The sequence below is a fragment of the Capra hircus genome, chromosome 7, assembly GCF_001704415.2.
Source record: "Capra hircus breed San Clemente chromosome 7, ASM170441v1, whole genome shotgun sequence".
Taxonomy (NCBI): domain Eukaryota; kingdom Metazoa; phylum Chordata; class Mammalia; order Artiodactyla; family Bovidae; genus Capra; species Capra hircus.
In genome coordinates, this window is record NC_030814.1 from 10,393,473 (window position 1) to 10,415,849 (window position 22,377).

Sequence of the window (22,377 nt, forward strand, 5' to 3'; positions counted from 1 at the left end):
AACATCTGCACTTGAGCCATCTGTTCATGCCTAAATACCAGATGCTATATATGTTGAAAATTTATATTTACTGAAATTGCCTTAATACTTGTACTTGCCTACTTACAACACTGCAGCTAACAAAAAACCACAGAAATGTTCTTGAGTCATGGATGGATTAAATGAATTTTATTATCTCTCTCAGAACATTAAGCATAATGACCTGGCAGATAATAGCGGAATATAATGGAACTTTATCTAAGCACTTAAAGGTTGTGGCTGGTGAAAACAATTGGTTCTGTGATTAGGTAAATTTTTCCTCAACAGAAAGCAACAGGGAAGATGCCCATTACCAGTAGCCATGGATCTGAAGGAGCACCCTCATAAATATTTTCAGCATGTTGACAGGCATTGTGTGGGAGAAGGAAAGAGTACTGTATTCGATGCATTACAATTCAAAAGGCATCTTTTTTAAAAAACTGACTGTGCCAGCTCTTAATTGCTGCACTCTTAGTTGCGGCACGTGGAATCCAGTCCAGTATTCGACCAGGGATCAAACCCAGGGCCCCTGTACTGGGAGAATGGAGTCTTAGCCACTGAACCTCCAGGAAAGTCCCACAAAAGACTCTTTATCACAGAAATGACAAGTATTCCTATAGGAAATAAAAAGAACTCTTTAAGCCCCCACCCCCCCCAACTTTTGCCACATGTATTATATTTTATCTCAGGATTCATTTTTGCCCTGTTTCCTGAATAGCTGTCCTAAGCAATTGATTCCTGTGGAGTTGATTTCAGTATTTATGTCTTATTCCTTAAATTTTAAATGTCTGCTTTGCCCTTGCACTTGAAAAGCTTCTACAGAGATAATGAAACTGAGCGAGGAGAAGCAGAAACTATGGAAGAAAAGTATACTGGATAATGACTTCTTAGTTGGCATTGTACACAGAAAGATATCTAACCTTCCACATAAGAGAACTGTAATTTAAAAGATTCTCAGGAGAACTTTCTGTCAAAATAGATTATACTGAGCATCTGTCATTGTTGCCTGAAACTTGCGATTTATTTCTTTAGTTGGAGAGCTAGCTCCAATTAATCTTTAAATCCCTTAGAAAGAGACTGACTAATGAATATTACACCTTAGAATGTCTCTCTGAAAAGACTAGTGGCCTTAATAATATGAGAAAGCAAATCTGTACTCAACAACAAAAAAATACACGGAAAAATGTTATATGTAACTATATAACTGTATATGTGTATGTGTTTTGCAGTTGTTGTTGTTAAACATTGGAGGAGGCAAAGCTCATCTGTTCCAGCTTCATCTCCTGATTTTACATAAAGGTAAGCTGGATTACCTGAAGTATAGCTTAACCTTTGCAAGGCTGTGGTACAATCACCTCCAAACCAGGAACCAAGACACAGGCTGAACAGCACTCTTTTTTAACTCAGTTTACTATATTGTGCGTGCATACACATGTGTTATTATGAGCAGTTACACACTAATATTTTTCTAAATAAATTCAGACTCAAGAATTTTTATTAAGTAGAACAAAAAGGTAAGAGAAAATATCCTAAAACTTTTTAGAAATATTACATTTTAAAAGAGCAGTAGCAAGAAATAAACTTGAAAAATAATTCCAAACCTTATGGGCTACAGCAAAAGAAACACAGACGTATAGAACAGTCTTTTGGACTCTGCAGGAGAGGGCAAGGGTGGGATGATTTGGGAGAACAGCATTGAAACATGTATAATGTCATGTATGAAATGAATCGCCAGTCCAGGTTCAATGCAGGATACTGGATGCTTGGGGCTGGTGCACTGAGATGACCCAGAGGGCTGGTATGGGGAGGGAGGAGGGAGGGGGGTTCAGGATGGGGAACATGTGTATACCTGTGGTGGATTCATGTTGGTGTATGGCAAAACCAATACATTGTAATATTGTAAAGTAATTAACCTCCAATTAAAATAAATAAATTTAAAAAATAATAAATAAAAATAGGAATGATAATAAATAAATCTGCTACTTTTATACATTGAACAGCATGCTCAAAAAGAGCCAGGGAAAACCACTACTCTATGCATTTTCCTCAACCATGGCACATAGTTTGACATCTTAACTTCTCCCAAGATATTTTACTTCTGGGTAGAGAGAGAACAAAACAGCAGATGACCAGGAAGATTGTTTTTTCAGTCTTTCTTAAGCTGTGTGGCTGAGGAGAAAAAGTTCATATATTTGATTTTCATGTATCTAGGAAAATATTTTTCCCCAAGTTGAAAGATTCATGAATAAAATAAAATACAAATTATTGTGCTTTTGTAATTTATTTTTCTACCTAATAAAATAAGTACTACTGAGAGCATAAATGCACATTACTGTTTATGTGGTTGTTTCTTTTAGGAAAATAAAAACTCTAGAAACCTACATTTTCAATCAATTCAGTTTAGTTCAGTCACTCAATCATGTCTGACTCTTTGCAACCCATGGACTGCAGCACACCAGGCTTCCCTGTTCATCACCAACTACCAGAGGGCGTTCAAACTCATGTCCATTGAGTCGGTGATACCATCCAAGCATCTCGTCCTCTGTCATCCCCTTCTCCTCCCACCCTCAATCTTTCCCAGCATCAGGGTCTTTTCAAATGAATCAGTTCTTCACATCTGGCAGCCAAAGTATTGAAGCTTTAGCTTCAGTATCAGTCCTTCCAATGAACACCCAGGACTGATCTCCTTTAGGATGGACTGGTTTGTTCTCCTTGCAGTCCCAGGGACTCTCAAGAGTCTTCCCGCAACACAGGCTGGAACACAGTAAGCCGAACTTGGAGAATTCTGAGCATTACTTTGTTAACGTGTGAGTTGAGTGCAATTGTGGGATAGTTTCAACATTCTTTGTCATTACCTTTCTTTGGGATTGGAATGAAAACTGACCATTTCCAGTCCTGTGGCCACTGCTGAGTTTTCCCAATTTGCTGGCATATTGAGTGCAGCACTTTCACAGCATCATCTTTTCAGTTCAGCTCAGTCATGTCCAACTCTTTGCGACCCCATGAATCACAGAACGCCAGGCCTCCCTGTTCATCACCATCTCCCGGCATCTACTCAAACTCATATCCATCAAGTCGGTGATGCCATCTAGCTATCTCATCCTCTGTCATCCCCTTATCCTCCTGCCCCCAATCCCTCCCAGCATCAGGGTCTTTTCCAATGAGTCAACTCTTCACATGAGGTGGCCAAAGTATTGGAGTTTCAGCTTCAACATCAGTCCTTACAATGAACACCCAGGACTGATCTCCTTTAAGATGGACTGGTTGGATCTCCTTGCAGTCCAAGGCACTCTCAAGAGTCTTCTCCAACACCACACTTCAAAAGCATCAATTCTTCAGTGCTCAGCTTTCTTCACAGTCCAATTCACATCCATACACGACCACAGGAAAAACAATAACCTTGACTAGATGGACCTTTGTTGGAAAGTAATGTCTCTGCTTTTTAATATGCTATCAAGGTTGGTCATAACTTTCCTTCCAAGGAGTAAGCGTCTTTTAATTTCATGGCTGCAATCACCATCTGCAGTGACTTTGGAGACTCCCAAAATAAAGTCTGCCACTGTTTCTACTGTTTCCCCATCTATTTCCCGTGAAGTGATGGGACCTGAAGCCATGATCTTAGTTTTCTGAATGTTGAGCTTTAAGTCACTTTTTTCACTCTCCTCTTTCACTTTCATCAAGGGGCTTTTTAGTTCCTCTTCACTTTCTGCCATAAGGGTGGTGTCATCTGCATATCTGAGGTTATTGATATTTCTCCTGGCAATCTTGATCCCAGCTTGTGCTTCTTCCAGCCCAGCATTTCTCATGATGTACTCTGCATAGAAGTTAAATAAGCAGGGTGACAATATACAGCCCTGACTCCTTTTCCTATTTGGAACCAGTCTGTTGTTCCATGTCCAGTTCTAACTGTTGCTTCTTGACCTGCATATAGGTTTCTCAAGAGGCAGGTCAGGTGGTCTGGTATTCCCATCTCTTCAAGAATTTTCCACAGTTTATTGTGATCCACACAGTCAAAGTCTTTGTCATAGTCAATAAAGCAGAAATAGATGTTTTTCTGGAACTCTTTTGGTTCAATGATCCAGCAGATATTGGCAATTTGATCTCTGGTTCCTCTGCCATTTCTAAAACCAACTTGAACATCTGTAAGTTCATGATTCATGTATTGCTGAAGCCTGGCTTGGAGAATTTTGATCATCTTTTAGGATTTGAAATAACTCACCTGGAATCCATCTTCTCCACTCGATTTGTTCCCAAGGCCCATCTGACTTTGCAATGCAGGACGTCTGGCTCCAGGTGAGTGATCACACCATTGTAGCTATCTGGTCTTTAAGATCTTTTTGTGTATTTCTTCTGCATATTCTTGCCACCTCTTCTTGATATCTTCTGCTTCTGTTAGGTCCATACCATGACCCCGTGGTATCTCAAAGTTTCTTGAAGAGCTCTAACATATTTTCCATGCTATTATTTTCCCATATTTCTTTGCACTGATCAGTTAGAAAGTCTTTCTTGTTTCTCCTTGCTATTCATTGGAAGTCTACATTCAGATGGGGATGTATTTTTCCTTTTCTCCTTTGCCTTTAGTTTCTCTTATTTTCTCAGCTATTTGTAAGGCCTCCTCAGACAACCATTTTGCCATTTTACATTTATTTTTCTTGGGGATGGTTTTGATCACCACCTCCAGTACAATGTTATGAACTTCTGTCCATAGTTCTTCATGCACTCTATCAGGTCTAATCCCTTGAATCTTTGTCACTTCCACTGTATAATGGTAAGGGATTCGATTTAGGTCTTACCTGAATGGTCTAGTACTTTTCCCCACTTTCTTCAATGTAAGTTTGAATTTGGCAATATGGAGTTCATGATCTGAGCCACAGTCAGCTCCTGGTCTTGTTTTTGCTGACTCTATAGAACCTCTCCATCTTCAGTTGCAAAGAATATAATCAATCTGATCTTGGTATTGATCATCTGGTGATGTCCATGTGTAGAGTCATCTCTTGTGTTGTTGTAAAAGGGTGTTTACTATCACCAGTTCATTCTCTTGGCAAAACTCTGTTAACTGCCATGGGCGGAGTTCCTCACGCTGGCCCCCGGCATAGCCCCGGCAGTTAACCTTTGCCCTATTTCATTCTGTACTCCAAGTGAAACTTGTCTGTTACTCCAGGTACCCCTTGACTTCCTACTTTTGCATTCAAATCCTCTATGATGAAAAGGACATCTGTTTTTAGTGTTAGTTCTAGAAGGTCATCATAGAACCGCTTAACTTCAGTTTCTTCTGCCTTAGTTGTTGGGGCATAGTCTTGGACTACTTTGATATTGAATGGTTTGCCTTGGAAACAAACACAGATCATTCTGTCGTTTTTGAGATTGCATCCAAATACTGCAATTCAAACACTTTGGTTGACTAATGAAGGCTATTCCATTTCTTGTAAGGGATTCTTACTCATAGTCATAGATATAATGGTCATCTGAATTCAAAATGCCTATTCCAGTCCATTTTAGTTCCCTGGTTTCAAAAATGTTGATGTTTACTCTTGCCTTCTCCTGTTTGACCACTTCCAATTTACCTTGATTCATGGACCTAACATTCCAGGTTTCTATGCAATATTGTTCTTAACAATATCGAACATTACTTCCATCAGCAGTATGTTTCTCAGTGGTATCACAATAAATTTCCTTTCAGTCATTAACACATAAAGTGGAACTCTTAGCAATAATTCTGTCTTTTAGCTGTCTCTACTGTCACTGTGATAGCAGCTGAACTTAACACACCATTTGTTTTCAGGAAAATGATGTCTTCTGTGCAGCAGACTGACTCAAACTGTGCTTTCTTGCAGTTCTAATGTGTTTGCCTTCGTACAGAAATCTCCATTAGTGCACTTGCTTTCAGTATTTCAAGTGTCAGGTTTTAGACATTTATAAATTGACCAAAACTAAAAACATTTCATCATGTAGAGTAGGACACAGATAAGGAACATAGAAACCTGATTTTAAAATACTCTGTTGTAACATCAGACACATGGTGCTGATATTTATATATCAAGACAGCACATCACTGTGATGTTTTGAGGGAAATGACAGTTCCAGGGTGAGAGAAATCTTATTCACATCAAAGAATATGTTACTTCAGATGTCAAAGCCTGTATGGCATTGTCATCAACTATTAAGTATCAGTAACCCAGCTGAGATATTATGCTGAGAAATGAGATATCCTCTGGTGATTTGCACAAGATTTTAATGGGGCTTTCTAGGTGGCACTAATGGTGAAGAAGGAGACATAAGAGACTTAGGTTCAATTCCAGGTCGGAAAGATCCCCTGGAGGAGGTCATGGCAAACCAGTCCTGTATTCCTGCCTGGAGATTCCCCCAGACAGAGGAGCCTGGAGGGCTAGACCAGGGTCGCAGGGTCGGACACGATGGAAGCAACTTGGCATGGACTCACAAGATTTAAGTTTGTCTTTGGTAAAGAAATCAGTTCCTTGAGAGGGCACGAATGTTCAGGCACAAACGCATTGGTAATCACCCCAGTACACAGGCATGGATGCTTCTATGAGAATTTGTTTTTCTGTTTGTCCCGGTAAGGTTAACGTAGGCATTCTATCAATGTGTCTTAAAATTCAATCATAGAATTTTCTAATCAAATCATGAAAAGTTTATCTGCTGTGACTTCATAGTAACAGTGAGATGAAGCCTTTTTTTTTTCTTTCTCTTTTTAACTTCAGAGAGTTAATCTGATTGATGAAAGAGAAAGAGGAGTGGTATTCACATACTAAAGTAGTTATGTCAATGAGTCATAATAACAGCATCATCACAACAACCCTCTTAAGTCATTGTTTCCATTTTTATAGTTTTAAAATATGTAGGAGAAGGCAACCTTACTATCTTTACAGTCCAAAACCAGAATGTATCTAGAACAACCATCATCTTCTTTCTTTTTTTTTAATTTTTTATTTTTTTTTTTAAATTTTAAAATCTTTAATTCTTACATGCGTTCCCAAACATGAACCCCCCTCCCACCTCCCTCCCCACAACATCTCTCTGGGTCATCCCCATGCACCAGCCCCAAGCATGCTGCACCCTGCGTCAGACATGGACTGGCGATTCAATTCTTACATGACAGTATACATGTTAGAATTCCCATTCTCCCAAATCATCCCACCCTCTCCCTCTCCCTCTGAGTCCAAAAGTCCGGTATACACATCTGTGTCTTTTTTCCTGTCTTGCATACAGGGTCATCATTGCCATCTTCCTAAATTCCATATATATGTGTTAGTATACTGTATTGGTGTTTTTCTTTCTGGCTTGCTTCGCTCTGTATAATTGGCTCCAGTTTCATCCATCTCATCAGAACTGATTCAAATGAATTCTTTTTAATGGCTGAGTAAGATTTTGGAGTTGATAGCAACAGATTATCCCCTTTAACCATTTGAAGATTATAAGAGAACAAATTAAACTATGTGTCTTGAGATTTATGGTTCTATTTTCTTTCTAAGTGTTATTATTGGTCTCTCTATAGCACATATTGACCAGATATCACAGACTGGTAGGCAAATGCCTGAATTCAGCCCTCACAAATTTTTGACGTCACCTCCAATAAATCCTTTAAAGTAAGCTATTTTCAACTTGGTATTCTTGCATCATTAGCCTAGTTCCTTTAAAGCTATAGAAGTCTCATATAGTAAAATAGTTACCAGCTGAGCCACAAGGAAAGCCCGCCTACTATAGCAGTAAGTTAAAAATATGAACTTGGTGTGAGACAGGTTTATGTTCAAATTCAGACTCTGGTTCTGAATCTGAGGGTTGTTTGTGATGTACTTACCACTTGGTTTCCTTATAAATGAGTATAATGATAATTCTAGCTTATATATTTGAAGAAATTCAAATGTAAAAGATCAGTAAAATGCTCTGCACAGCACACTCACAGCTCAACCAATAATTGTAATGTTGATAGTAATAGATACTCTGAAAAAAACCTCTAAAGGGTTTAATAAGTACCATTTGTTATTCGCTGCACTTCATTTATAATGGCTATTATATTCTATGACTTTATGAGGCTGGTGTTGTTATCATCTCCAAAGTGCAGATTAAAATCTAAAGTACAGGTCCATTAGGTCACTCTTGAAGGCCACATAGCTAATATACATTAGAACTGGAATTGTAGCTAATTCTATAGAATTTTAACCAGTTTATAGAGCTTTAGCTCTTCACTATTATATTACATGCCTCTCCACTCTTGTGCCTACTCCTAAACTATTTTTATTTTCTCTGCTACTAACTAGAAGCAACAGAACCTGTGAAAATGCTAGAAGTTGTCATTATAATCCCTGTTTAAAAAGGTTAAACTCTAGTGGCAAGACAGATGATAAACAGAATACAGTAGAAACAGAATGAAATATGAGAATGGTTTTGACTATTAACAGCTTCAAAATGAAACTGGTCAATATTTTTTAATATTGCAGAAAGTGTGGATTCCAACCAAGAATTTATCCATAAAAAGGAATAAATATTATATAGAAGTGTTTCAAAGTACAGCGATGACAAAAAATGAAGTTACTTTCTTACACCTTATCAAATTAGATCAGCAAACAAACCACTTACATATACATTAAACTTTTACTCCTGACCAAAAGCTCTATGATGAGGAAAGTAAGATTTAAAAGATTCAGTATTACACCCATGGTCAAACAGGTTTCAAGTCATTAAGTTAGAAATTGAGATAGAGAGCTATTTCAACAGCCTCAGTGACAAAACTGAGACCTTGAATTAAGTCATCCTTGGAGAGACAAATGGAAAGACAAAATCCCCCCCACCAAAAAAAAAAAAAAAAAACCACACACACACTTTGAGAAAGTTTATGGTATATGTTATGTGAATATAGGAGGTGGGTCACATGACCCTTCACAGTGGCCTTAGATACTTCCATGGCACCTAGGATTTAGAAAACCACTAATTTGAAACTACTGCAAATATGGCTGGTCACAACTATGAGAGAAGTATTCAAAAATAAATACACAATTTGTTTTCTAGAGGTTTGGGGCTTTAGACTGCAAAGAGAGGCCTATTTTCTTAGTTAGTAACCAGTTGGAAAGAATGTAGTATGGACACTACTTATGACAAGGATGAGCATACTTTTCCAACTGGTGTAAACATATCTTAAAAAAAAAAAAAAAAAAAAAAAAGGGCAGCTAATCTAAGGCACTTGGATGAATTTCTTGAAGTTGAAAGGAACTTAGAGATCCATCTCATCTTTGCTCACTTAAGGAAACCAAAGCACAGATATGACATACACTTGTGCAAGTTCCCTGGGGTGACCTTCTGTTTAATTAATGAAAGACTCAAGGCTAGGAATAAGGTCTTTTCTTCACCATTTATTGTGCTGCCTTTGTGATTTGATCAACAGTACTCCATCCTACAAAGTTGCTTCAGAGTTTAGGGGACTTCCCTGGTGGCTCAGACGGTTAAAGCGTCTGTCTACAATGAGGGAGACCTGGGTTCGATCCCTGGGTCGGGAAGATTCCCTGGAGAAGGAGATGGCAACCCACTCCAGTACTCTTGCCTGGGAAATCCCATGGACGGAGGAGCTTGGTGCAGGCTACTGTCCATGGGGTCGCAAAGAGTCAGGCACGACTGAGCGACTTCACTTTCAAAGTTTAGACAGTCTTCTTTTTCCATCTGGACTACTTAACATGTAGGATTGATTCAGCACTCTGAATGTGTAAGAATATGATGCCCTTATAATTAATACCTTAAAGCTAAGCAGTGATTATTTGGGCATTTGATATAAACCCAAAAGCAAGCAGCTGTAGGAATTTCTTGCTGTAACTCAGAAGGTCATGACGGAACAGTGACTGAGGTAAAATGGATTTTTAGCATAGGTTTCACTGCTTACCTGCTGGGTCACCTACGGAAATAAGACCCTAGAGAGTTGTTGATTCCTTACTTGCCAGAAAAATGGATGTACAAGAATGGTGGTGTGTGTTTCTATACTTTATCCTGTAACTGAAACCCTGTGGGTCATTAAAACTCATGGTTATTTTAGTAATAGTGCTTATCAATATACAATTCAACAATATGGCAAAATATTTGAGCATATATATGTGATGTGTATGTTTGTCTTCATTTTAATTACATTGTTCATTGTCTTAATTATTGAAATATTAATTATTTCAGACTCACAGTTGATATCATTAGCAGACAAGTGAAAATTTACACTTGAGCTTACTGATATCAAGATCCTCTATATTTAATATGAGATAGATTGACCAGGTTGGAAGTTTGTCCTTTTCTGAAACAAACTTCTCACTTTAAGATTTTCCCTTTTTCTGTCACTTCTGCTTTTCCTTTCCTGCCTTATCTTTATGAAAACAGAATTAAGAATGCTTTTCTGCTGGCTGGTAGTCACCTTCAAGCATTTCCTCTTTATTTACAACAGTAAATATCTAAAATGAAGCACAATGGTATTAATCATCATCATAAAGTCACTTAGCACTAGAGAGACTGATTCATATCATGAGAACTAAAATGATAATTTAGTTGTTCCTAAATCCTAGCTTGCCCAGGGCAGTTCTAATTTGTGTATCTTGTTCCAGCATAATTATTTACAGTTCTCAATGTTATTCTTATGGTTTGGAAAATAATTTATAAGGTTTCTCTAAATGTATGTATTTTAACAAGGGACCAGAGGAGACCGCTATTGATGATGCTAAAATATCCAGAGAATTGTGACAGCCTGGATCACATTGATTTTTCTCTCCTTATTTAAGTGCTTCAAAATGGCCTCAGTTGCATTTCCAGGACTCTGTCATCGGCCTCCCTTATCCACAGCAAAACAAAACAAAAAATAATAATAATAATAATTTGCCTATTTTTTACCAAAAACATTCTTAAAAGTAAGTTTGATATAATCTTAGGGGAGCCTACAAAAGACAATCAGTAGCCAATTAGTGTTTCTATGAAAGTGAAAGAAAGTGAAGTCACTCAGTCCTGTCAGATCCTTTGTGAGCCCATAGACTGTAGGCTACAGGCTTCTCCATCCATGGACTTCTCCAGGCAAGAGTACTGGAGTGGGTTGCCATTTCCTTCTGCAGGGGATCTTCCCGACCCAGGGATTGAACCCTGGTCTCGTGCATTGCAGGCAGACGCTTTACCCTCTGAGCCAGCAGGGAAGCCCTCTATTCTACTTAGATGAATAACTGTTCAGTCACTCAGCATGTCCCACTCTTTGTGACCCCATGGACTCCAGACACGGCAGGCCTCCCTGTCCATCACCAACTCCCAGAACTTACCCAAACTCACGTCCATTGAGTCAGTGATGCCATCCAACCATCTCATCCTCTGTCATCCCCTTTTCCTGCCTTCAATCTTTCTCAGCATCAGGGTCTTTTCCAATGAGTCAGCTCTTCGCATCAGGTGGCCAAAGTATTGGAGTTTCCGCTTCAACATCAGTCTTTCCAATGAACACCCAAGACTGATCTCCTTTAGGATGGACTGGTTGGATCTCCTTGCAGTCCAAGGGACTCTCAAGAGTCTTCTCTAACACCACAGTTCAAAAGCATCAATTCTTCTGCACTCAGCTTTCTTCACAGTAGAACTCTCACATCCACACATGACTACTGGAAAACCATAGCTTTGACTAGATGGACCTTTGTTGGCAAAGTAATGTCTCTGCTTTTTAATATGCTGTCTATGTTGGTCTTAACTTTTGTTCCAAGGAGTAAGTGTCTTTTAATTTCATGGCTGCTGATACCATCTGCAGTGATTTTGGAGCCCAAGGAAATAGTCTCTCACTGTTTCTATTGCTTCCCCATCTATTTTCCATGAAGTGATGGGACCAGATGCCATGATGTTAGTTTTCTGAATGGTGAGGTTGTTTCTTTTTTTCTTTTTTAAATTAATTTATTTTATTTTAATTGGAGGCTAATTACAAAGCCAAATTTTCACTCTCCTTTTTGATTTTCATTAAGAGGCTCTTTAGTTCTTTGCTTTCTGCCATAAAAATGAGCATGCTTGGGGCTGGTGCATGGGGATGACCCAGAGAGATGTTATGGGGAGGGGAGTTCATGTTTGGGAACGCATGTAAGGATTAAAGATTTTAAAATTAAAAAATATATATATATATATATATAATGTAAAAAAAAATGTTGGTGTCACTTGCATATCTGAGGTTATTGATATTTCTCCCAGCAATCTTGATTTCAGCTTATGCTTCATCCAGCCTGGCATTTCACATGATGTACTCTGCATAAAAGTTGAATAAGCAGGGTGCCAATATGCATCCTTGACATACTCCTTTCTCAATTTGAACCAGTTTGTTTTTCCATGTCCAGTTCTACTTGTTCCTTCTTGACCTGCATACAGACTTCTCAGGAGGCAGTTCAGGTGGTCTGGTATTCCTATGTCTTGAAGATTTTCCACAGTTTCTTGTGATCCACCAGTAGAAGGCTTTGGCATAATCAATAAAGCAGAGTAGATGTTTTTCCTGGAACTCCCTTGCTTTTTTGATGATCCAACCGTTGTTGGCAATTTGATCTCTTGTTCCTCTGCATTTTCTATATCCAGCTTGATTATCTGGAAGTTCACGGTTCATGTACTATTGAAGCCTCTTGGAGAATTGGAGTAAAGAATAGCATTACTTTACTAGCATGTGAGATGAGTGCAATTTTGCGATAGTTTGAGCATTTTTTGACATTAGAATGAAAACGGACCTTTTCCAGTCCTGTAGCCATTATAGCGTTTTCCCAATTTGCTGGCATATTGAGCACAGCACTTTCACAGCATCATCTTTCGGGATTCGAAAGAGCTCAACTGGAATTCCATCACCTCCACTAGCTCTGTTTATAGTGATGCTTCCTAAAGCCCATTTGACTTTGCATTCTGGGATGTCTGGCTCTAGGTAAGTGATCACACCATCGTGATCATCTGGGTCATGAAGATCTTTTATGTATAGTTCTTCTGTGTAGTCTGTTCCCTTGAAAGTGAAAGTGAAGTCGCTCAGTCATGTCTGACTCTTTGTGACCCCAGGGACTGTAGCCCACCAGGCTCCTCCATCCATGGGATTCTCCAGGCAAGAATACTGGAGTGGGTTGCCATTTCCTTCTCCAGGGGATTTCCCAACCCAGGGATCGAACCCAAGTCTCCTGCATTGCAGGCAGACACTTGAACCTCTGAGCCACCAGGGAAGCTTAGTATCTCTAATTTTCTTGAAGAGATCTCTAGTCTTCCCCATTCTATTGTTTTCCTCTATTTTTGTGCATTGATCACTGAGGAAGGTTTTCTTATCTCTCCTTGCTATTCTTTGGAACTTTGCATTCAGATGAGCATATTTTTCCTTTTCTCCTTTGCCATTGGGTTCTCTTCTTTTCTCAACTATTTGTATGGCCTCCTCAGACAACCGTTTTGCCTTTTTGCATTTCTTTTTCTTGGGGATGGTCTCTATCACTGCCTCTTGTACAATATCATGAAGCTCCATTCATAGTTCTTCAGGCACTCTTTCTATCAGATCTAATCCCTTGAATCTATTTGTCACTTCTACTGCATAATTGTAAGGGATTTGATTTAGGTCACACCTGAATGGCCTTCACAATAAACTGTGGAAAATTCTGAAAGAAATGGGAATACCAGACCACCTGACCTGCCTCTTCAGAAACCTGTATGCAGGTCAGGAAGCAACAGTTAGAACTGGACATGGAACAACAGACTGGTTCCAAATAGGAAAAGGAGTATGTAAAGGCTGTATATTATCACCCTGCTTATTTAACTTATATGCAGAGTACATCATGAGAAACGCTGGGCTGGAGGAAGCACAAGCTGGAATCAAGAGTGCCAGAAGAAATATCAATAACCTCAGATATGCAGATGACACCACCCTTATGGCAGAAAGCAAAGAAGTACTAACGAGCCTCTTGGTGAAAGAGAAAGTGGAGAGTGAAAAAGTTGGCTTAAACCTCAACATTCAGAAAATGGAGATCATGGCATCTGGTCCCATCACTTCATGGGAAATAGATGGCGAAACAGTGGAAAGAGTGTCTGACTTTATTTGGGGGGGTGGCTCCAAAATCACTGCAAATGTTGATTGCAGCCATGAAATTAAAAGACAGTTACTCCTTGAAACAAAAATTATGACCAACATAGACAACATATTAAAAAACAAAGACATTACTTTGCCAACAAAGGTCTGTCTAGTCAAGGCTATGGTTTTTCCAATAGTCATGTATGGATGTGAAAGTTGGACTATAAAGAAAGCTTGAGTGCCAAAGAATTGATGCTTTTGAAGTGTGGTGTTGGAGAAGACTCTTGAGAGTCCCTTGGACTGCAAGGAGATCCAACCAGTCCATCCTAAAGGAGATCAATCCTGGGTATTCATTGGAAGGACTGATGTTGAAGCTGAAACTCTAATACTTTGGCCACCTGATGCAAAGAGCTGACTCATTTGAAAAGACCCTGATGCTGGGAAAGATTGAAGGCAGCAGGAAAAGGGGATGACAGAGGATGAGATGGCTGGATGGCATCACCGACTCAATGGACATGGATTTGAGTGGATTCTGGGAGTTATTGATGGACAGGGAGGTCTGGCGTGCTGCAGTTCATGGGGTCGCAAAGAGTCAGACACGACTGAGCAACTGAACTGAACTGATTGAATGGCTTAGTGGTTTTCCTAGTTTCCTCAATTAAGTCTGAATTTGGCAATATAGAGTTCATGATCTTATCCACAGTCAGCTCTGTATCTCATTTTTGATGACTGTATAAAACTTCTCCATCTTCTGCTGCACACAATATAATCAATACGATTTTGATAGTGACCATCTGGTATGGTCATGTGCAGAGTCGTCTATTGTGTTGTTGGAAGAGGATGTTCGTTATGACCATTGCATTCTCTTGGCAAAACTCTGTTAGCCATTTCCCTGTTTCATTTTGTACTCCAAGGCCAACCTTGCTTGTTATTCCTGGTTTCTCTTGATTTCCTATGTTTGCATTTGAGTCCTCTATGATGAAAAGTACATCTCTTTTATTGTTGCTAGTTCTAGAAGGTCTTGTAGGTCATCATAGAACCGTTCAGCTTCAGTTTCTTTGGCATTACTGGTCAGGGCATAGACTTGGATTACTCTGATATTGAGTGGTTTGCCTTGGAAACAAATAGAGATCATTAAGTCATTTTTGAGATTGCGCCCAAGTACTGCATTTCAGACTGTTGTTGACTATGAAGGTTACTCTGCTCAGCCATTAAAAACAATACATTTCTTCTACGGGATTCTTTCCCACGGTCATAGATGTAATCGTCATCTGAATTCAATTTGCTTATTTCAGTCCATTTTAGTTTACTGGTGCCTAAAATGTCAGTGTTCACTCTTGCCATCTCCTGTTTGACCACTTCCAATTTGCCTTGATTCATGGGCCTAACATTCCAGGTTCCTATGCAATATTGTTCTTTACACCATCAAACTTTTTCGATCACCAGTTATATCCACAACTGGGTGTTGTTTTTGCTTTGACTCCATCTCTTCATTCTTTCTGGAGTTATTTCTCCACTCTTCTGCAGTAACTTACTGGGCACCTACCAACCTGGGGAGTTCTTCTTTCAGTGTCATATATTTTTGCCTCTTCATACTTTTCATGAGGTTCTGGAAGCAAGAGTACTGAAGTGGTTTGCTATTCCATTCTCCAATGGACCATGTTTTTTCAGAATTCTCCACCATGACCCACCTGTCTTGGGTGGGTCTACACAGCATGGCTCAGTTTCATTTAGTTAAACAACACTGTGGTCCATGTGATCAGTTTGCTTAATTTTCTGTGATTGTAGTTTTTGTTCTGTCTGAACGTGAACATGAAGTCCCTCAGTCATGTCTGACTCTTTGTGACACCATGGACTGTAGCCTACCAGGCTCCTCTGTTCATGGGATTTTCCAGGCAATAGTACTGGAGTGGATTGCCATTTCCTTCTGCAAGGAATCTTCCCGACCCAGGGATTGAACTTGAGTCTCCCACATCATAGACAGACGCTTTACCGTTTGCGATCTCAGCCAAAAGGCCGAGAGAGGCTTATGCAAGCTTCCTTATGGGAGAGACTGACTGAGAGGGAAACTGGGTCTTGTTTTGATGGGCATTGCCCTTCTTTGGAATAAAAAATGATGTTTTCCCATCCTGTGGCAACTGCTGAGTTTTCCAAATTTGCTGGCATATCAAATACAGCACTTTAACACCATCATTTTCTAGGATTTTAAGTAGCTCAGCTGTAATTCAATCATGTCCACTAGCTTTTTTGGAAGTACTGCTTCCAAAGGCCCACTGGAATTTGGACTCAAGGATATTGGCTCCAGGTAAGTGACCGCATCATCGTGGTTGCTTGGGTCATAAAGCCTTTTGTGTACAGTTCATTTGTGTATTCTTGCTACCTCTTCTTAATCTCTTCAGTTTCTATTAGGTCTTTATCATTTCTGTCCTTTATAATGCCTATCCTTGTATGAAATGCTCCCTTGATATCTCCAATTTTTCTGAAGAGATCTCTAGTGTTACCATTCTACTCTTTTCTTCTATTTCTTTGCATTAATTCATTTAAGAAGGCCTTCTTATATCTCCTTGCTCTTCCCTAGAACTCTGCATACCGTTGGATATCTTTTCCTTCCCCTCTTGCCTTTTGTTTCCTTCTTTTCACAGCTATTTGTAAGGCATTCTCAGGCAACCATTTTGCCTTCTTCCATTTCTTTTTCTTTGGGGCAGTTTTGGTCAACACCTCCTGTAGAGTGTTAGGAACTTCCATTCCTAACTCTTCAGGCATTCTGTTTACTAGATCTAATCCCTTGAATCTATTCATCACCTCCATTGTACACTCATAAGGGATTTTATTTGGGTCATACCTAAATGGCCTAGTGGTTTTGCCTACTTTCTTCAATTTAAGTCCGAATTTTGCAATAAGGTGGTCATGAGATAAGCCACAGTTAGCTCCAGGTCTTGTTTTTATTCACTGTATAGAACTTTTCCTGGAGAAAGTAATGGCTACCCAATCCAGTATTCCGATCTAGAGATCTCCATTGACAAAGGAGCCTGGCAGGCTACAGTGTGTGGGGTCGCAAAGTGTCATACACAACTAAGGTGACTTGACACAGCACAGCACACAGAGCGTCTCCATATTGGTTATAAAGCATATAATCAATCTGATTTCAATATTGACCATCTGATGTCCATGTGTCCAGGAGCCTCTTGGGTTGGTGGAAAAGGGTGTTTGCTATAACCAGTGCATTCTCTTGGCAAAACTCTGTTTCCCTTTGCCCTGCTTCATTTTGTACTCCAAGGCCAAACCTCCCTCTTATTCCAGGTATCTCTTGATTTCCTACTTCTTTATATTTAATATACTGTAGCCTATTAAGTGTGCAATTGTTTATGTCTAAAAAATAAGGTAAATTCCTTAATTAAAAAAAAATACTTTATTGGTAAAAAATGTTGATCACAATCTGAGCTTTCAGTAAGATGTAATCTTGTTGCAATGGTAACATCAAAGATCCCAGATCACAGAACACGGTAACAAAGATAATAACAAAGAAAAGCTTGAAAGAGTGTGAGTATAACAAAAGTGTGACACAGAGAACACAAAGTGAGAATAAAAGCTCTTAGCAAAATAGACCTCCTCAATGCAAGGGTTTCCATAAACCTTCGATTTGCAAAAAGCGCAATATCTGTAAGCACAATAAAGGGAAAAGCAGCGAGGTATACCTGTGCAGAACACCTGAGATCTGTGTGATAATATTACATGATCTGAATTCTGTGAAATCAGATTCCCAGAGGAAAAGCAGAGAATGCAGCAGAAGAAATAGTTTTTTAAAAATGGAAGAGAATTCGCCAAGGTCTAAAATGTTCAACTATCATTCTCTGTTGCATCCAGACTCACAGTGCCCTCTACAAACTCAATTTCCTGAAACTGTATCTCATATGATAGGAATTCCATTTCCAGTCATAGCTTACATATACTGTAAAAAGCAAAGCTTAAGAAATCAAATATTTAAATGACTCAATAACATAATAAACACACACATGCAGACTCTAAGAAGTATGCTGTGTAATCCATAAGTGCACTTTTTGAAAAGTATTAGAATTGACTAATGAAATAAATGGTTCTGCATGGCTGAATTAATGAATATTAGGGTTAATGTTCTTCTGGAAGTAAAGCCATTGGTTAAGCTATTAATCCTGTAATGTGCTTAAATTAGTGATTTAATACTACTGCTTTGACTTTAAAACCAGATAAGAAACATTAAGAACAGAAGGTGGCAGGGCTGTCTTTGAAATGTGTTTTTGCTAATAATTGTTTGGATCATCCTTAGAATTTATTTCTGCATAATATATACAAAAAGGATCAGATTTTCATGTTCAGTGCTGCAGATATTAGTGACACTTTAATCACACTAATCACACCCTTATAACCATGACTTGTTTTATAATTCTTGGATATATATTTTCATAATATTAAACTACAAAAAAACAAACAAAAAATTCTACTATTTTAAGTATTAAAAATATTTGCCAGGGGTGGCTTCATATCGGTGTTAGAATGGCATGCCTGCAAATTTTCCCCTTAAAATCTTAATATTTATTAATAGCTTTGACAAAATGACAATCTTTTAATTAATTACTATATTTATTCTGGATAGAAAGATGGATTCCTTTTTAATATAACAGGTATAAAACAGGCTTAACTGTGAAAATATTCCTATCACTATAACTTAGCTTATATTTTAGTATAATCAAAGAAAGTTTTCTAGTTTTATAATAGCTAAATAGGTGAAATGCTGTGATTTTATTGAGGGCTATTTGGAACAGATACGTCCTCTAAATAGGTTCAGTTCAGTTCAGTTCAGTCGCTCAGTCGTGTCCGACTCTTTGCGACCCCACGAATCACAGCACACCAAGCCTCCCTGTCCCTCACCAACTTCTGGAGTTCGCTCAAACTCATGCTCATCGAGTCGGTGATGCCATCCAGCCATCTCATCCTCTGTTGTCCCCTTCTCCTCCTGCCCTCAATCCCTCCCAGCATCAGTTTTTTTCCAATGAGTCAACTCTTCACATGAGGTGGCCAAAAACCTAAAATTAAGACGAGGATGTCAGTCGGAATAGTCCTCCTATTCATCCTAAGTGGGATAAAAGGGAGGTTAAATGACAAAAACTATAATGCAGTTTGCATTAAGCAAATAATCAGCCATTGCTTTGAAAAATATACACCTCACTTTCCCTTGACGTTTGCTTAAAAGCAAAATATTTCTACTTTACTCAAAATGGCCATACTTTCTATAAATTTCTGATTACTTCTTTAATAGCATTATGTTTCACTCTGAAAAAAAGAACAGTTTTGGTTTTCACATACTAGAGCTCTAAATATCTGAAATGATGAGCACTTCACAAATCTCAGAGAAAAGGTAGCCTAATATTTGGCTCTATGTATGAGTTCTTCATTCTCTAATTTCATTCACTCATTTATGAATTTTCAGTCATAATTTTTCTCCTTATAACCAAGGTTTAAGCCAGTTTAAAGCATCGCCTAAGAGTGAGGTTTCCATTGAATTTATCGCACGAATTTTTGAAATCAAAAAGGGTAAAGTAATTGCTGAATCTATCACCTCACAGAAACTGTTCATTTCTCTAACTGAAGAGGATATTCAAGAATGTTCTGAATATATAAATAATAAGATGATTATTAATGTCTTAAAAATGTCTGAAAGTTTGAAGGGGAAAAAAGCATACAGATGAGGTTAATTTATAAGGAAATATTCTCATACTGATTATTGAAGTTCTTACAGCAAAAGGCTATTCATACAACAGTTGTAACAATATACAGTAAACCCCCTACATGCCAACCTTCAAGTTTCAAACTTTCAAAGATGGGAAGATGTGTTCACACATCTAATCATGTAAGTTAGTTCGAATGTCTGGTGTACCCTGTCAGGATTCCCTGGTGGCTCAGACAGTAAAGCGTCTGCCCGCAATGCAGGACACCTGGGTTCAATCCCTGGGTCAGGAAGAGCCCCTGGAGATGGAAATGGCAATCCACTCCAGTACTCTTGCCTGGAAAATGCCATGGACGGAGGAGGCTGGTGGGCTACAGTCCATGGGGCTGCAAAGAGTCGGACACAACTGAGCCGCTTAACTTTCACTTTTTACACTGTTGCGTGCGTGCCTCCTCCACAAGTGGTTGTGCTTTTGTGTACCATAGAGTAGTGTATAGAGTACTCAAGTACACTATCCTTATTTCAAGCTACATCTGCAAGAGGATGGCTTCACTGATCTTGCTGTGTAACACCAGGAGCTTACTAATGAAGACGTGGAATATAGATGAAGAAAGAGGCCCAGGTAAGGATGAAGAGAGATGAGAGGAAGAAGTAACTGAAAACCTGAAGAGATTCAAGACAAAATCCCAACCTGTCTTTGCACCACCTTAACTGTAGCAATATTTTTTATTCCAATAAATACCATAATTAATTTTACCTTCCCTTTTCATCAGCTGTCTTCACTCAGCCATGCTTAGCCATGCCAAGGCTGTATTCCCTTTTATTTGCTCCAGTTATATTCTCAAAACGTCTGCTCAGGTCTGCATGAAACTCCTCATTAGTCTAAAACTGTCTGATTTTTTGGCTAATTTTGAGGAAGTGCTTGATTTGAGGAGGCTCTGTTAGTTTGGCATCACCGACTCGATGGACGTGAGTCTGAGTGAACTCCAGGAGTTGGTAATGGACAGGGAGGCCTGGCATCCTGCAATTCACGGGGTCGCAAAGAGTCGGACATGACTGAGCGACTGAACTGAACTGACTGAACTGTTAGTTTTTGAGACACAGGACCTTAACCTAGAGTGGTACACGAAGGTTGCGGCAGCCTTTGAGAATGTAGTCCAGTGCTACCTTGTCATTTGTGGTGAGAAAAAAGATTCTACCCAGACATCATACATGTCTACCTAGACAGCATATTAAAAAGCAGAGACATTACTTTGACAACAAAGTTTCATCTAGTAAATGTTATGGTTTTTCCAGTAGTCATGTATGGACATGAGAGTTGGACTCTAAAGAAAGCTGAGTGCCAAAGAATTGATGCTTTTGAATTGATTGGCTATATAGTATTGTACTGTAAAAGGTTTATAATACTTTCAACACAACTACTACATAAAAGGCAAACACATAAAAAAATAAAGCCAAAAAATAGCCGAAGAATTGATGCTTTTGTGGCGTTGGAGAAGACTCTTGAGAGTCCCTTGAATTGCAAGGAGATCCAACCAGTCCATCCTAAAGGAGATCAGTCCTGGGTGTTCATTGGAAGGACTGATGTTGAAGCGGAAACTCCAATACTTTGGCCACCTCATGTGAAGACTTGACTCATTTGAAAAGACTCTGATGCTGGGAAGATTGAGGGCAGGAGGAGAAGGGAACGACAAAGGATAAGATGATTGGATGGCATTACTGACTAGATGGAGATGAGTTTGGGTAAACTCCGGGAGTTGGTGATGGACAGGGAGGCCTGGTGTCCTGCAGTCCATGGGGTCACAAAGAGTCGGACACGACTGAGCAACTGAACTGAACTGACCCAGACATCACTGGATATTTTTTCAAGAGGGTAGACAGAGTTGAATCCAGCAAGGAACCAGAATCTGTACCATCAACATTAGGCATGAATAAAGTTGCAGCTTGCTGTTCATCCCCTGTTTCTCAGCATCTTTTGGTTCTGCCTTCTCCCACCCACCCCCCGACCTCCTCCATCAGTAACTCTTCTTTCCTGTTCGCTCAATGCCTGTCCTGTGTGCCAGCTGTTGTATGGTATACTGTATTTTCCAAGATATTGTACTGTGGGATTAAAAAGTTTGCTTTTTTTTTTATGTGTTTGCCTCTTATATAGTAGTTGTGTGAAAGTATTATAAACCTATTATAGTATAATACTATATAGCCAATTGCATTAGTTGGGTACCTCAGCTAACTTTATCAGACTTTTGAACAAATTACTTAAGAACGCACTCTTGAAACGGAATGTGCTCATATATAGGCAACTTACATAGTAACAATTATTTGCTTTGTATTTGATTGTAAAAGTAAAATGTCTATATAGGAAATGTGGAAAACTAATATCAGCTTTAAAAAGTAACATGAATTAATTGCTATCTTGCCAGAACAATACCAACTTTTAATAATTTAATATCATTTTATTTCTTTCATTTTATCAAAATGTCTACTAATCTTTAATTTTAATACAAATTTAATGATTTGTGGGAAAGTCTTTAAAAATCTAATAAGTAAGAAATTTTAAAAAATGATTTGTAAATTCCATATGATATTGTTATTACATATATCCATACAATTATTAAAACAAATTTACATAGTTTATATGATGAGTTACCCTATT

The 22,377-nt window shown here is 38.8% G+C and overlaps 1 long non-coding RNA gene across 1 annotated transcript in view; it reads left to right on the forward strand.

The window, feature by feature from the left end:
* The window catches only part of LOC108636451, an 85,172-nt gene extending 64,807 nt beyond the window's left edge, over positions 1–20,365 (forward strand). Inside the window, exons 2-3 of the long non-coding RNA XR_001918397.1 lie at positions 1,248–1,317; positions 20,252–20,365. This is a non-coding gene — a long non-coding RNA (uncharacterized LOC108636451). The remainder of the gene's footprint in view (positions 1–1,247; positions 1,318–20,251) is intronic.